Source organism: Pelodiscus sinensis, chromosome 7, assembly GCF_052426305.1.
Source record: "Pelodiscus sinensis isolate ZL-2025 chromosome 7, ASM5242630v1, whole genome shotgun sequence".
Classification (NCBI taxonomy): domain Eukaryota; kingdom Metazoa; phylum Chordata; order Testudines; family Trionychidae; genus Pelodiscus; species Pelodiscus sinensis.
This window is the reverse complement of record NC_143058.1, coordinates 56,823,168-56,836,793: the sequence shown is the minus strand read 5'-3', so window position 1 is coordinate 56,836,793 and position 13,626 is coordinate 56,823,168. Positions and strand designations below refer to the sequence as shown.

The 13,626-nt window shown below is 46.2% G+C and overlaps 1 long non-coding RNA gene across 1 annotated transcript in view; it reads left to right on the top strand.

The window, feature by feature from the left end:
* LOC142830211 (uncharacterized) overlaps positions 1-13,626 on the top strand; it is a 30,562-nt gene that overhangs the window by 6,834 nt on the left and 10,102 nt on the right. The gene's annotated exons all lie outside the window — the stretch shown is intronic.

The window sequence follows — 13,626 nt, the reverse complement described above, 5'->3', positions numbered from 1 at the left end:
AGGCACTCTCTCCCCAGCTAGCAAGGGGGCTAGAGACCTCTCTCCCCCTGACTGCTGAGAAGCCAAAAGCCTCCCCGTCCTGGCTGACGGAGGAGACAGAGCCAGGGCCTATGCAGGTGAACAACTTGCCTGGGCCCCCTGGCCCTCTTTGGGAGGACTACCATGCAGGCCTGCTGTGGTGGCCAGAAGACCCTGCTCCTGGCTGCCCAGAAGACTTCCCAGGGAACCAGGTACCCGGGACGGAGGAGAGAATTGGAACAGGCCCAGGGGTAGCCGACCTTGGTCTGGCCAGGGCCCAGTGGGTTGCAGAGTGGATCCCCCACTGACACTGGTGAGACAGGTCAGTGAGTTTTGGCCTGGATTCCAACTGACCTGGCAGCTGATCCTCCCCCCGCCCACCCAGCTGCTCTTAGGGCCCTGGTGTGGTGGTGAAGGGAGGGCCCATGCGTGCCCCCCCTTGATTGGGTGGCGGTCTCCCCTCTGGCAGCATGCAGCCACAGGTGAAGGACTGGAACCTTTCCTGAGTAAGGAGTCTGACCATTTACCTGGGTGTATTGACTGTGACCTGGTTGGTGTCCTGGGAGAAGCCCTTCCCCTGCCCTAGGGCTGGGATCCTGACTGCTAACTTTTGCAGCCCCTGCTTTGTGCTAAGGTTGGGCTACCCACTCTCTGTAAATAAACTATTTGCTTATTGCAGTCCCTGCCTGGTGTTAGGGCAGGGCTATGGACTGTTTGCTTGGATTACTTGACTGTTGCAGCCCCTATCTGGGAGCAGAGCCGGGCTACTGACTGCTCAGGTGCTTGCATTGGGTGTGAGTCTCCACCCTTTGACCCTGAGAGGAGCCCCTTCAGTCCTCAGAGGGCACCGCAACAGGCTACAGTCTCCTAGGCTCCAGACAAGTGCCCTGACTCCTGGACCATCCTTCCCATTGGTGAAGGCTGTCAGTTTGGCACTACTAGAAAGCCAAGTCCACAGTGCAGAAGTAGTGACAAGAGTAGCTCTTTTGTTGTGCCTGAGCTATAGGCTGGCTCAGTCTGCATATGCCCCGAGTCCATAGCCCCTCTTCTGAAGGGGCCAGTGGGAGTCCCAGGTAAAGCCAGTGTTAATTCTGGCTTTCTGCAACATGGCGGACTGCCTCCTTGAACTGCAGGGAAAGCATCATCTGATGAAAGTGAATGAGGCGCTACCTTAAGACAAGACAGAGGGGCTGTGTCTAGACTGAATCCCTTTTCCGTAAAAGGGATGCAAATTAGACACATCGCAATTGCAAATGAAGTGGGGATTTAAATTCCCCTGCTTCATTTGCATAAACATGGCTGCCGCTTTTTTCCAGCTCAGAGCTTTGCTGGAAAAAAGCACCAGTCTAGATGTGGATCTTTTGGAAAATAAAACCTTTTCCGAAAGATCCCTTATCCCTCATTTTAAGAGGGATAAGGGATCTTAAAATGAGAGAAGAGATCTTTTGGAAAAGGCTTTATTTTCCAAAAGATCTGTGTCTAGACTGGTGCTTTTTTCTGGCAAAGCTCTGAGCTGGAAAAAAGCGGCAGCCATTTTTATGCTAATGAAGCAGGGGGGATTTAAATCCCTGCTTCATTTGCAATTGCAATTTGTCTAATTTGCATCCCTTTTCCAGAAAAGGGATGCAATCTAGACACAGCCAGACTGTTACATCATGAATATGGGGTCCAGTATAGATTCACCTACTCACAGACTTTGTTCCTTCCCCTGCTTCACAGTCAAAAGTGATATACACAAAACTTATCAGGCACTGATGAGTATGTTTGGGGCAAAGCCAGGGCTCCTCCCAGTCTATACCCATTTGCAGAGACCAGTATCATCCCTGTCCACATGGAACGGCAATTGAATAATTTACAGGCTACGTCTATGCTACAGATTTCTTGCACAAGAAGCTTTTTGCGGAAGAGAACTTCCGCAAAATCGCCTTGCACGAGAGAGCATCCACACTGCAAAAGTGCATCAGAAAAGTGATGCGCTTTTGTGCAAGAGAGCATCCATACTGCATGGATGCTTTCTCGAAAGAAAGCACTGATTCACTGAATGGCCACCCGGGCACCTGTAATTTTTTCTATAGGGGTTTTTCATGCAAAAAGAGGCAGTTCTCTGTCCACACACACCTTTTTGCGCAAAAGCTCTTGTGTGAAAAGGAGTTATTCCTCATAGAAAGAGGAATAACTCTTGCGCAAAAAACCTCCATTCTCTTGATTTATTTGTGCAAAAACGTGTTTGAGGTGTGGATGCTCTGAGTTTTTGTGCAAAAATAGCCATTTTTGCCCAAAAACTCTTCAGTCTAGATGTAGCCACAGAAGGAGGATAATTTAATCTGGCACCCCTCCCCACTTTCTCAGTGCATGCATGAGACAAATCTAACAATTTGGGTAACTAGGGGGGATGCTGATTTATTTTAAATGATGGCGTTTGATCCTGGCTCTGACTACTGCTAATGACACCTGTTAGAAGAGTTGCAGAGTTGTCACTACCCTAAGAGGCTCCATCTAGAGTGGTGACTTGGGGGGCCTTGAAGATTCTTTCTTCTTCCAGCACCCAGCCTCATCCATGGACCTTGGATTCCATTTTTCAAACTGAGCCCAGAATATATGTATGTTCTTTTGGAAGGCGCTTAATGAATGTGAGACCCTGAAAGGAAAATGGAGAGGTAGCATGGCCAAATTTGCCTTGCTTTACTTCCCTCCCTCCTTTTCTATTCAGCTTTTTTTCATACGGGTCTTAAGACAGCAGAGATGTGTGTACGGGTTTTGAATGTGAGGAAGACACTGTGCTTATACATCTCATGGATTAGAAGTATATTCTGCATCTCAGCATGCTGGTATGATAACTGGTCTCATAACAGTGGCTAAGTCCCAAAGCACTCATTATGCCTTAACTATGGCTTCCCTGTCATCTTTCCCTCTTCCTCTCTGGGGGTCAAGGGAGTCACTGATCTGGGGGAGGATTTTATTCTTTCTATCACTGCTTCTAATCTAATAACACCTCAAAGCAGAAATCTGTGCTAGCCAGGGTACAAATATATATTAAAAGAGAGGGCCTGTGCGGAAGGGCTTACAGGCATAGTTGATGAATGATCAGGATAAGGGGAGGGCAAATGTTAGCTCCTTGTTGCAAAAAAGAATTTAAAATATCAAACCTCTCCTTTCTGAGAGACTGCAACCATACTGCAAGTCACCCTCCCAAAAAACCCTTCTGTATCTTAGATCAAACATTTCCCATGCTCATGTGAAATCTTTTTCAAGAGGTTTTTGTTTTTGCTTAAAATTAGCTGTATTGAAATGAATGATTAACCACACAGCTTCCAGGAACTGAAACAATAGAAATTAAGTTGCTTTTTATCTTGCTTATATTGAAATTAATGCCCTCGGTATACAGCCAACCCTTCGGTCTTGATTAAAAGATCCTGACCTAATTGTTTCTATGATGTCAAGACATGCTGATGATGCTAATTTTAATCCTAAGATGTCCAAAGAGCTGTCTGGATATAGAGAGAATGCTGGCAAAAATGGCCTGACTGCTTTGACTGTACATTGGATGCTGGCAGTTTCTCTCAACTGACCTGCTCTCGTGCTCAGAGTTATAGCTATGCAGGGTATGTCTGCACTGGAAAGAAGAATCAGCAGCATCCAGTCTCAAAGCCTGGCTCAGTTGCCTCAGGTGTGGGCAAAAGAGCTGAAATTAGCAGCATCGATATCCCTGCTTGGGATGTTTAATCTGGTGAGGGGGGAGGGGTCACTGTTGCTGACCTCCAGCTCTAAAAAATGTATATTGTGCTATTTTGAGCCCTGAGACTAGGTTTTTCTTTGCAGCATAAATATACCCTCACTCTACAGACAAATGTAGAATAATTTGACTCTCACCTGTGATATTGTGCACATGCAGAATTCATGTTCCCTGCAGAAAAATGACTTTCTGACTGAGAGGCCACAAGAGCAGTCATATACTCCACTTCAGCAACACCTACTGCCGAGAGAATTTATCATGGGTGATGGTAGGCCTGGGCACACCCTGGCCAGTGCTGGACTCGCTCCTCTTGTCCTACAAAGAGCAGCTGGGGCCGATCAGATGCACCCCTAGGAACCTCCCCCAGCTGCAGGCTGTTTTGTATCACCTTCCCCACACATTTACTGCCCCATTGCTCCTGCCATAGTGGGGATTCTACCAGCCTCCCTCAGGAAGCGTATTCCAGAGCTTTAACAATCACTAATGTTAACAAGTTTTTCTTCATATCTAACCTAAATCTCCCTTGCTCCAGAATGAGCCTATTACTCAATGCCCTGTCTTCACTGGACATGAAGAACAATGGATCACCATCTTTATAAGGGGCCTTTAGTGTATTTGAGGACCTGTTAGGTCTCTCCCCCGCCCCTCCCCACAAGACTAAACACGAGCAACTTTTAACCTTTCCTCCTGGGTCAGGTTTTCTAAACCTTTTAGTATTTTTGTTGCTCTCCTCTAGACTCTCTCCAATTTGTCCACATCTTTCCCAAAATGTGGCCCTCAGAACTGGAGACAATACTCCAACTGAGGCCTCACCAGGGCCAAGTGGAGCCAGACAATTCCCTCCCTGTCCTACATATAACACATATTCATACACACTGGCTGATGTTAGCTTTTTAACACTGCATAACAATTTTGACTCCTATTCAATCTGTGACCACTATAATCTTTAGAACCTTTGTGGCTGTACTACCACCCAGCCAGTTGTTCCTCATTTTGCATTTGTGCATTTAACTTTTTTTTGGTCTTTAATTCTTCTTGTTTACTCAGACCAAATCTCCAGGTTTTCAAGGTCAATTTTGAGTTCTGATTCTGACCTCCACATTGCTTGCAACTCCTCATCGTGTGGTGTCATCTGTGAATTTCTATAAGCACACTTTCCACTGCATTACCCAAGTCATTAATGGAAATATTGAGCATTATCAGATCCAGGACTGACCCTTGTGGGGACAAATCTTTCCAGTTTGAGAGGGAACCATTCATAACGACTCTTTTTGGATGGTTTTGCAACCACTAGTGCACCCACCTTATGGTAATTTCATTTAGACCACATTCCCACATGATACCCTCATAAGCAAAGTAGGGACTCCTGTGCTTACTTTGTGCTGGGGCTTGCCAGAGCTGAGCACTTCTAAGCTTGGCACTTCATAGCACTGCACCTCTGGGCTTGCCAGGTTCATTTATGAAAATTAAAAAATTGCTTGAGCTTATTGATAACTAAGCGGTGAGGGACTATTTCAAAAGCCTTTCTAAAAGCTAGATCAGGTCTCCTGCCTCTGCCTTATGCATTGTGCCAGGAGTGGTTTGGAATGATTGTTTTTCTTGGCAGATCCTTTCTGTCTTTTTTTTTTTTTTTTTTTTTTTTTTTTTTTTCCTTTGATAAGCCTATTGTCCTCCAAGGGCTTACATATCAATACTTTGTTCCAGTGTCTTTAGATGTACTGAAGTTAGGCTGGATGGTCTGTAATTCTCTAGGTCCCCTTAGTGCCCCTTCTTAAAGATAGGCAATGTGCTTGCTTTCTCTAGTCCTTTGGCTCTTCACCCAGTCTCCACAAGTTTTGAAGAGAATTGCTATTGATTATGAAATTCCTAAGCTAGTTCCGTAAGTACCTTAGGATGAACTCCATCAGGTCCTGCTGACTTGAATACATCTATTGTATCTACATCTCTATCCTTTTTTTTTCCTTTTTTTCTCTCTGTATTGTCTTGTGTTCCTTCTCCATTGTTATCAGGTCACCATTAACTTTTTAACAAAGACTGAAGAAAACTAAAGCTTCAGAAGGGTAGCCGAATTAGTCTGTACAGGATAAACTTAAAGAACAACAAATAGTCTGGTAACAAATGCCCGCAAAAGCTCATGATACCATCTATATATTTTAACATCTCAACAGTTATTAGTGCTCCTTCCACCCACAGTAGAGGATCTACTCTTTCCTTCATCTTTCTGTTGCTCCTAAAGTATTTGATGAACCTTTTGTAATGGCCTTTTATGTCCCTTGGTAGGTGAAACTCAGTTATGCCCCTATATGTTGTGTCCCTATGGCTACGTCTAGACTGGCATGATTTTCCGGAAATGCTTTTAATGGAAAAGTTTTCCGTTAAAAGCATTTTTGGAAAAGAGTGTCTAGATTGCTTTTGCGGAAAAACATCCATGCCACTTTTTTTGGGAAAAGTGTCCATGGCTAATCTAGACATGCTTTTGAGCAAAAAAAGCCCCGATTGCCATTTTCCCAATCGGGGCTTTTTTGCGCAAAACAAATCTCAGCTGTCTACACTGGCCCTCTTGCACAAACGGGAGCAGCATAGTATTTCCTCAAAAAGCACTGATTTCTTACAGTAGGAAGTCAGTGCTTTTGCGGAAATTCAAGCGGCCAGTATAGACAGCTGGCAAGTTTTTTCCGGAAAAGCGGCTGATTTTCTGGAAAAACTGGCCAGTCTAGACACAGCCTATATTTTTATTGCTGTTGGTTGTTCTGAACTCCTCCTTAGCAGTTCATCCATTTTTTTTTTTTCCTACGTGGTGTAGGATTCTGTGATGGAGGTTGAGTCAGGAGCTGACTTGGTAATGTGTCACTCAAATTTGTGATGTGGCCCCCCCCTTCAAAAATTATTGCCCACCCCGGTGTAGACACTGCTGTAAGTCAACCTAAGTTATGTCCACTTCAGTTACGTAACCTTTTTTCATTTGAAAACAGATTATTTCCATTTTTTAAATGTTCTGTCTATAATTATATTTAAACAGAAAAGAAAAAAGGCTGAAATAAAACTTGATTTAAACATTTGGATTTTTATCAAACCAAACTATTTTGATCTGAAAGTGAAATGCTTTCAAAATTTGTTTTGACAGGGAATTCCAAATGAAGTTTTTGTTCTGATTCATAATGAAAGCCAAATATAACTGTAGAATTTTCTGCAACAATGGAAATTCCAGTTCCTGCACAGCTCCAATGATCATTTTGTCACTTGCTTTGCAGTAGCGCCTAGTGACTTCAGCTACTGATCCACAAACTCAGCAGGAGGAGGTTTTACCCACAAACTCATTGTCATGAAAGCTCACGAGACTATCTACATGTTTTGTTAGTCTATAAAGTGCTACCAGACCCTTTTTTTTCCTGTAACTAACTAACTTGGCTACCCTCTGAAGCTTATAATATACTTGTTACTCTAAGGTGCCACAGGACTGCTTGCTGTTCTCTGAGTGAAGTTACACATCTGTGTTGGTATCAGCAAAATTGTGCCCTAAATTTCAATTGTCACAGCTATGCAAGCAGAATCAGAAATCATCTGTTTCTCAGGCACTTGGCAGCATTTCTTCTCCCACTGTGGACTTTGCAGAGGAATCTCTGGGTGCTCAGGTTTTGTGCTAGGGGAAGGGTGGACTGAGGCTACGAGGAGATGCATGTTTCCCATCTTCAGCTCCATGGCAAATCCCTAGAAAAGAGAACAGACAAAGCCTGCATCTTTCTGTTCCACTGAAACCTCCCATCCCCACATAGTCCTGGGAGCAGCTGCAGCCTGGATGGAATTGTAGAGCCAGAGAACTGGAGGGGGGGGGGGAGGAGAGAGAGAGTGATTCCACTCAGAACCTTTAGGTCAGTCATAGTGAGGGTGGGATCCTACTACCTTTTCCATGGAAGGGAACCCCCCCTCCACCTCCCCGAACCAGCTCCTAGCCCCAGTTGAGATTTCTGTGGGAGTTTTGCTGTAGGCAGGCTGGATTAAGGTGGGGGGAGAGGGGGCTAGCCAGGCAGCTGCCCAGGGCGCCTGATGGCAGCTGTAAGGGGTGCCATGTGCCTGACTGCAGCTGCAAAGTGCACAGTGTGCCAGGGGGCTGGGGCCGTGCATGTGCAGTGCACCCAGGGGCAGAGCCACACGTGTTACAGGCCTGCTGCCTGGGGTGCAGGAATGTCTCGAGCCGGCCCTGGCTGTAGGAGTGCACGATTCAGCCTACAAGTCTCTGCTGGTAATCATGCATGAACCAAAAAGAAACCACTTGAGCCTCTATTTTATTAGGGGTCATTCCAATGAGTTGCTTCAACTCCCCTGAGTTTCACTTGAGAGTTAGCCCAGTGGCCAGTGCCTGCAAAAGCAGCGAGCAGCCAGCCTGCAAAGCCCTACCTGAGTTAGTGTCCACAGAGGTGCTATACTCTTGTGTATGTCATTACATCTTTGGGGGCATATCCCCAGGCTCGCTGTGCTACAGTAAGCAGAGACCCTCATTCTGCCTCTGGGACTTGTGGAAGAATCATTTACTCTTTCTGTGCACTTATGGGAACAAGGAGCAATGGTCTTAAGTTGCAGTGGGGGAAGGTCTAGGTTGGATATTAGGAAAAACTGTTTCACTAGGAAGGTGGTGAATCACTGGAATGGGTTCCCTAGGAAGAGGGTGGAATCTTCATTCCTAGAGGTTTTTCAGTCCTGCTTTGACAAAGCCCTGGCTGGAATGATTGAGTTGGGGTTGGTCCTGCTTTAGATAGAGGGTTGGACTAGACAGCCTCCTGAGGTCTCTTCCAGCCCTTAGCATTCTATGAACACTAAGAACTATTCACATGGCTTAACCTATGTCCACACTGCAAAGTGGGCAGAGTACCAGCCCAAACGAAAGTGGAAGCTGGGTTCTAACCCATGAGTTGTACCCATCCAGCCTGGACTGAAAGCACCACTAAACTCCCATGAGATGTTTCTATATTGGTATGTGAAGGGGATAAGAGGCAGTGCCTGAGTAACAGCCTAGGCTAACTCTGCAGTGAAGACACTCCCTGTAAGATGGAGATTTGAACCACTTATGGCTCTCAAAGCCATCCGAGTAAAAACCACATACACTTCACCAGGTGTTGCTCCAAAGGAAACGAAAATGTGGGAACTGTGACATTTTACTGTAACATCATAACTTGGCTAGGCATGCTCAAAAGGTTCACAAATGTTAAGGATATCTTCAGTAACCACAGGCTGAGTCTCAGGTTTACACAAACCCCCTACATCCGTGGACTTACATATATGTGAGGGCTTGATTGAGATCATCTGCATGGTTTGTTTGGTAAAGGAGGCAAAAAAATCCTTTAAATCCTAGATGGTCTAGAAACTCGGAGTACATCTCCAGCCAGCAAGAGAACAGAGAACAGGAAGTAATTACTGAAAAAATTATTGAAAATGATCCCATGGCCATGGAACATGAGGTTCTGCCTAATGACTACATCAACATGAGTACATTTCTAAATTAAAAATCTGCTGCACATTTTTCTTAATATTAGCTCTTATCACCCCTTATTGGCTGTGAGGTAAGCTGGGAGGAAAAGAGAAATGGCCTATTTACTGGAACATAACTCAAGTCTGCAAATGGCTTCTTGGTTGGTCTTATTCGGACAAGAAGACGCACACGTGATCTGCTACGTTTATTTAAGCAGGCACTTTAGACATAATTGAGGTGCTCCTTTTTGGCTAAACAGAAGAGAATTGAATTCTGTGACAGATGCCCATTTAGAGAGGAGGGGAGGCCTCTGTTTCCAGACAAATCTAAGAACGTGACTTCATTACAACAGGCAGAGCGTAAATAGGCTGTTTCCTCCTATCATGATTCTTCAGTAGAAACTGTGACTCATAAGCTGCCACACAAAGTGGATTTTTCAGATATACCTCTTTTCCAGTAAAGAGCGTGTTTTTCTTCTTAAACATGCCAGGGGGAAGGCTGTAGTTTGCTTCACTTGTGTCAGTCCTGGGGGGAGTATGGTTGGTAGGAGCTTCTTGAAGCTTGCAGTCGGAAGTACTCAATGCTACTCATGAAAGAGAGGAAAAAGCTTGCTGAGAAAAGCTGACTCTGGGAAAGGTGTGACGGGCAGCAATATGTTTAAGCAGCAGCTCAGATACTGTCACCCAGCTATGGCAAACTGGGTTTGGAAGAAAGGGGTGCCTGTTGGTAGGATGGCCCCTATGCAGGCCCAGGTTAGCCAGTATACATTTGCACAGGGCCCCCATATCAGGGGGCCCTGGACCACTGAGGGAAAACAAAACAAAACTGAGGATACATCTACACTGTGTGAAAATACACAGCAGAGTAATGTTTAGGTCAGCTCACTGGGCTCACACTACAGCATGTGCTTGCTGTCTGGTATGTATGCTGTCTGCAGAGCAACACTCTGTAAACTCGGTTATAGGTCTCTACCCCATTTTCAGGCCTCCTCTGCAGCTGTGGCTATCACCCAATTCACCTTTGCCTCAGATATGGATTCACTGTCCTACAAGGTATTCTGTGATTAGGATTTTTTCCCCCTCACATGTGCATCAAGTAGCTGTGTCTTCCATGGCTTGTTCAGAGTGATCCTTATTTTAAGAGGAATAAGGGATCTTTTGGAAAAGGCTTTATTTTCCAAAAGATCTGCGTCTAGACTGGCGTGCTTTTTGGCAAAGCTCCGAGCTGGAAAAAAGTGTCAGCCATGTTTATGCAAATGAAGTGGGGGGGGATTTAAATCCCCACTTCATTTGCAATTGTGATGTGTCTAATTTGCATCCCTTTTACGGAAAAGGATGCAGTCTAGACACAGCCCTAGAGTGGTTACTGAGTACAGCAAGTGACACCTAGACCACTGCAACAGTTAAGCTCAAGATACCTCTACAGCATGGGCTGGGAGCCAGCTGACTTTTAGCTCAGAGGGTAGAGGCTCCCTATAGTCAGTCAGCTCCTAAGGTCCCAGCTTCAAATCCGCCTTGGTGGTGGTTACACTCACACATTGTAAGTACTAGTGTAACCCATGCACTTAATAGGGAGCTATCCCTTTAAGACCCCTGTGGGGGAGGTAGGAGTGAGTTAAGTGTTACTGTTGCTGGGCAGATTTAGCCTCCACCCAGAATCTTCTGCAGGTGAGTCCAATAGTTTGGGGTCAGACTTCATGAGCAGGCAGGGCCTGCCTAGCAGTGACCATAGCAGAGGAAGAGTCTGCCTGGACTCCAGCTGAGGATTCCCTACAAACAAGGGGGGGGGGGAGAGAGAGAGAGAGACTTCAGGCTCCGCACATGGTGCAGAGTTGATATCAGAGACACAAACAGACTTTGGTGAACCAAATCTCAGCTCTTGGAACCTCTCAGTCTTTTCCTACTATGTTTGTGTGGACTGAACTGTTCACAGTTCACTTTTAGTTTTCTCTTTACTTATGTTTAGTGTCATTATAGACATTAGTTGTGGATTGTAAAGTAGTTCTGTTGTAAGAATTAGAATTTGTTTCTTCATAAAATTTTATAAAGCTATTTAGTTCATTATTTTAGTTTCTTTTGGAACTTGACTATAGGGAGGCTAACACTGGGCCATCATGGCTGAAATTCCTAACAGATAAACTCTGGGTCTCCAGTGCTGCAGTGGAAGTGCGGGTTTCTTTAGACACTGGAGAAGGGCAGTGAAGTCTGGCCCACTCAGTTACATGAGCACTGTCAGGAGGATTAGAGGGCTCGTGCCGAGGTCTGAGTGGTTTGGGAGGAGCATCCTGAGGTTTGAGTGTGGGGAGAGCTCCAAATTGGGCAGGGTGCTCTGTGAACTCCACTTCTCTCAATTTCCAGAGTGCGCTAGGTCCACAGTTCCAGGCAGGGGTTAAACCACCTCCCTAGGCATGCAGCTGGTGAGGGAAAAGGCCATGAGCCAGGTCACTGAAGGGCTACCTGGTGTCACAGAAATCCAGACTGAGGGTTGGAAGGAGAGAAACACTTTTAAGACACAGCTGTGGGAAGTTTCAAAAGGAAGACTTCAAAACTTAAATGTCTGCAGCAACCTTATATATCCATGATTGCACATAAAAAGGAATAGACATTACATAAGCTAGTAACAGCGTTATGATAGGGGGGCTGTGAGCAATAAGCCAATCTCAATATGCATAGATAAACTTAGTTACATGAGTGTTAGTCTCATCCTTGCAGCAGAAAAGCTAGATCAGGCTGGTTATCTCTCTCACAATGCAAGGTCACATTTGGTTAGCTCTATACACACTTCCACATTGTTTGTTTCAACAAAATACATTTTCCTTCTCACGGGGTCAGGGAATGGACCTGGAAGGAGGCTTGCTATCCTTGCTAGGTGAAACAACTGGCTGGGGACAAGAGTTGTGCAGGCAGCAATAGCACCTGCCTGAGACAGGTTTTAGGAGCGGTTGTTGGGCAGGGCCTGGTTTACTTGGTAGATGTCAAGTGAGTGTGTTGTTAATAACACCTCCCTGGGAATAGGGACGGGAATACTGACATGGGTGGACACAACACTGACACACTGGTGAGCTGGTTTACAACAGGCAAGCTCACGCTCGCCAGGCCCCTTGGCCAGGGATTAGGGCTCCAACTCTGTGCTCCTTGAAGGGCAGGGCCTGAGGTGGAAAGGGCAGGGCTGAAACACACACATACCATGGCTCTGCAGCACTGCCCTCCCACCACACACACAGGGCCTGAGGCTACAATTTTGGGCCCCTTTATATCACCAGGCCCAAGGGCAACTGCCCCCTCTGCCCCTCCCCCATTGGCAGGCCTGTCTGCCAGCTTCTGAGGAGGGAAACTGAGGCAGGGTGCTAGGAAGACCTTGTGACCCAGGGGCTGCCCTTCTGTCTCATGCTGTTCAATATCTCCTCCTCCTCCCATAAGGGCAGTAGCTGACTTTCCCCACTGAGATGGGTATTGCAGGGTCAGACCACTTAGCTCTGGATTCCATGTCTGTAAACTGCCGGTTCAGCGTGCTGTGTGGCCTTGTTCTCCATTGCATTCCAGCCCAAAGCAGTTCCACCCGCAGAAAGCAAACCCAAGTGCCTTACAAAAGGGAAAGGTTTGATTGGAATAAGCACATAAGGAGCATTGTAGTGTGGAATGTTGCGGAGTGGCAAAGTGGCTGAACATCCCAATACAAGTACCTACTGTTGCTCCAGGATTAGATCTAGTAGTAGACGGTGGCCTACTTTGGGGGCCATGCAAAGCCATAGCATTTCCCGGGGGAACATTTGCCACTTGGGAAGCTGATGCACACCACCCTCCATGGATGGTGAGCTCTTTCGGGGGGGGGGGGGTATCATAGCAGTATTTTATCTTCACCTCTCCTGCTTTGGAGATGTCGAGTACCTCACACAGCCGTGCTGCACTTAGGGGAGTACAAGGACAGCAATTGTGCCTAGCCCCCATGCAAACGGGAGCCCCCACCCCCTTGGTACTGTCCTCTGTGGCCATGCACAGTCTGGTCCTCATGCTAATGAGCAGTTGCAAAGTTGCCGCATCAGGTGTACCAGGATGCAGCGGCAAGGTGGATGTGGCAGTATCAGACTGGTGCCCAGAGAACTGGTGCAGGATTTACAGTGCGAAGTATCTTCACTATTTCAAAGGGCTATTTTGAAAGACGTTTTGTGCTGCAGTTAAATGCTTCCCCTTGATCAGCAGAGTTGACTTCTCTGTATCAAACCGGGACCTGCCGCCACATAAGATCTTAGTACTCTGAGGCAACAGCCAGCATAGAAATGCTCCTTCCATGACAATCCCCTCCCTTTTTCATCTCTCCAGTGCACAGATCTGCTCCGTTTCTTTGGCTGAGCCTCTCTTCCCCTCTAGTGAGTGGAGCTCCTAGTCCTACAGCAGAAATACAAATCGCAGCC